The sequence below is a fragment of the Myotis yumanensis genome, unplaced genomic scaffold (genome assembly GCF_028538775.1).
Source record: "Myotis yumanensis isolate MYYU_CA2020_CCGP unplaced genomic scaffold, mMyoYum1.0.hap1 SCAF_1, whole genome shotgun sequence".
In the NCBI taxonomy this organism is placed as follows: domain Eukaryota; kingdom Metazoa; phylum Chordata; class Mammalia; order Chiroptera; family Vespertilionidae; genus Myotis; species Myotis yumanensis.
The window spans coordinates 64,856,555-64,859,888 of record NW_027223752.1 but is presented as its reverse complement, the minus strand read 5'-3'; positions in this window follow the sequence as shown (position 1 = coordinate 64,859,888).

The following is a 3,334-nucleotide window of genomic DNA, read 5'->3' as shown; positions in this document are numbered from 1 at the left end:
AGATTATCGACAGTACTAAAAATATCACTCCTAGCCCTAGCCGGTTTGGCTCAGTGGATAGAGTGTTGGCCTGCGGACTGAAGGGTCCCGGGTTCAATTCCGGTTAAGGGCACATGCCTGGGTTTCGGGCTTGATCTCTACTGGGAATGTGCAAGAGGCAGCCAATCAATGATTCTCTCTCATCATTGATGTTTCTATCTCTCTCTCTCTGTCTCTCTTCCTCTCTGAAATCAATTAAAAAAAAAATCACTCCTAGAACTAAGTATTTTAAACTGTGTCATGTGATGTTTTGGGTTGATTGGTTTCTTAGATGTGCTAAACTGAATATGGCTTTGTTGTGAATGTTTTTTAAAAAAATATTTTTATTGATTTCATAGAGGAAGGAAGGATAGAGAGATAGAAACATCAATGATGAGAGAGAATCATTAATCGGCTGCCTCCTGCACACCCCTACTGGGATTGAGCCCCAAACCCAAGCATGTGCCCTTGGCTGGAATCAAACCTGGGACCCTTCAGTCTGTAGGCTGACGCTCTATTCACTGTGCCAAACCGGCCAGGGCTGTTGTGAATTATTTTTGATGGCATTCCCTAGAGGTAGGCTTTTATTTACTAATTCACACACAGCCTAAAGTTCAAAACAATGTGGATAAATAAAAGTCAATGTTTTTCAATATTAAAATAAACTGGGGAGGGGTTGCTCCTCAGCCCGGCCTGCACCCTCTCCAATCTGGGCCCCTCGAAGGATGTCCTACTGCTGGTTTACAGGGATCAGGCCTAAACCGGCAGTCGGACATCCCTCTTGCAATCCGGGACTGCTGGCTCCTAACCGCTCACCTGCCTGCCTGCCTGCCTGATTGTCCCTAACCACTCTGCCTGCCAGCCTCCTCACCCCCAACTGCCCCCCGCCACTGGCCTCTTTGCCCCCAATGCCCCCCTGCCAGCCTGATCACCCCCAACTGCCCCCCTGCTGGCCTGCTCACTCCAAACTGGCCACCCCTACTGTCCTGATCACCTCCAAATGACCCCCACTGATGGCCTGCTTGCCCCCAACTGGCCCCCCTGCTGGTCTGCTTACCCCCAATGGCCCCACCCCCCACCAGCCTGATCACCCACAGCTGCCCTCCCCTCTTGGCCTCTAACCGCCTCTACCTCGGCCCAGCCACCATGGCTTTGTCCAGAAGAACATCTGGAAGGTCTCCTGGAAGATCTCCCAGTCTAATTAGCATATTACCCTTTTATTAGTAGATAGAGGCCTGGTGCACGAGTGGGGGCTGGCTGGTTTGCCCTGAAGGTGTCCCGTATCAGGGTGGGGGTTCCCTTGGGGCATGGGACGGCCTGGGCGAGGGGCCTGTGGTGGTTTGCAGGCCAGCCACGCCCCCATGGGGTGAGGGTCCCTGCTGGGGGAACATGGCCAGCCTGGGTGAGGGGCTGAGGGCTTTTTTCAAGCTGGCCACACCCCCTTCAGGGTGGGGGGCCCCACTGGGGTGCCTGGCCAGCCTGGGTGAGGGGCTGAGGGCTGTGTTCAGGCTGGCCTCACCCCCTTCAGGATGGGGGGTCCCGCTGGGGTGCCTGGCCAGCCTGGGTGAGGGGCTGATGGCTGTTTGCAGGCTGGCCAAGCCCCCCAGCGGGGACCCTCACCCCATGGGAGTATTACCAGCCTGGGTGAGGGGCTGAGGGCCATTTTCAGACTGGCCACAATCCCTTCAGGGTGGGGGTCCCCAATGGGGCTCCTGGCCAGCCTGGGTGAGTGACTGATGGCTGTTTGCCGACTGGCCACAGCCCTAGGAACCCAGGCTCCCAGACCCTCCTTGAGCGGAGGCCACAGTGGCTGGAAGCAGGTATCTGGGATTTATTTATCTTCTATAACTGAAACTTTGTAGCCTTGAGCGGAGCCCACAGCTGGCCAGGGCAGATGGGAAGCTTGGCTTCCTCCATCACCAGGGGCAACCCAAGCCTCCTGTTTGCTCCAGCTTTATGGCCGCCACCGTCTTGGTTGGGTTTATTTGCATACTCACTCCTGATTGGCTGGTGGGCATGGCTTGTGGGTGTAGTGGAGGTATGGTCAATTTGCATGTTTCTCTTTTATTAGATAAGATGCTTAAAAAGTTAAAAAGGATCAAAAATGTTTGATCACTTTTTGTTAAAAAGACCATTCTTAGATTGACTATATACTTTGACTTTAATTTGTTATTATCTCTACAATTTTACTTATAAGTAGCAACAAGCTTTAGACCATATTTAGGAATTTCCTTAAAAATATTTTGAGGCAGCTATTCCTTGGCCTTCAGTTGTAATTGAAAGAAAGTATTTATCATTATGACCATATTTACCTTCCACTGTTTTCCTAGTTCTAACTTCTGGAGCAAGGCCAATTCCTCTTTCTTGGAATGTGTGTTAAGTACTTAAAAATAGCTATTGCATTCGCCTAAGTCTTTTCTTGTCTAAGCAAAAAAATCCTAAGTGATGCAACTTAAAAAAAATGCAAATATAAGATTTTATATACATCCCTGCTAAATTTTGCTTTATGTTAATCCTCACCCTAGTATATTTTTTTTCCATTGATTTTTAGAGAGAATGGAAGGGAGAGAGAGAGCGAGAAGGAGAGAGAGAGATTCATTGCCTCACGCACACACTGAATGTGCAACCCAGGTACATGCCCTTATCAGGGAATCGAGCCCATGACCCTTCAGTGCACCGGGTGATGTTCTAACCACTGAGCACATCGACCAGAGCTAAATGTTGCTTTATAACTTTCATTAATTAGTTTACCCTGTGAAGATATCTAAATATTTATTTGGGGATCCAGTGCATTAGACACTGTGTCCAAGTTGATATCTTCCTGCCTTTGAAATACACTGAGCAAACATTTAAGAATTTTAAAAGCAGAAGTCATCTTTATTTTCCAGTTTATGAGTAATTAAAAGAGCACAGTGAAGACAAAATTATTGAAACCATCTTTAAAACTTCTCATGTGGATCCATTTAAAGTATTTAATTTTTTATATATTTTCTTTATTGATTAAGGTATTACATATGTGTCCTTATCCCCCCCATTATCCCCCCCTCCCCAGTGTCTGTGTCCATTGGTTATGCTTATATGCATGCATACAAGTCCTTTGTTTGATCTCTCCCCCTTCCCCTCACCTTCCCCAGCCTTCCCTCTGAGGTTTGATGGTCTAATTGATGCTTCTCTGTCTCTGGATCTGTTTCTGTTCATCAGTTTATGTTGTTCATTATATTCCACATATGAATGAGATCATGTGATATTTATCTTTCTCTGACTGACTTATTTCACTTAGCATAATACTCTCCAGGTCCATCCATGCTATTGCAAA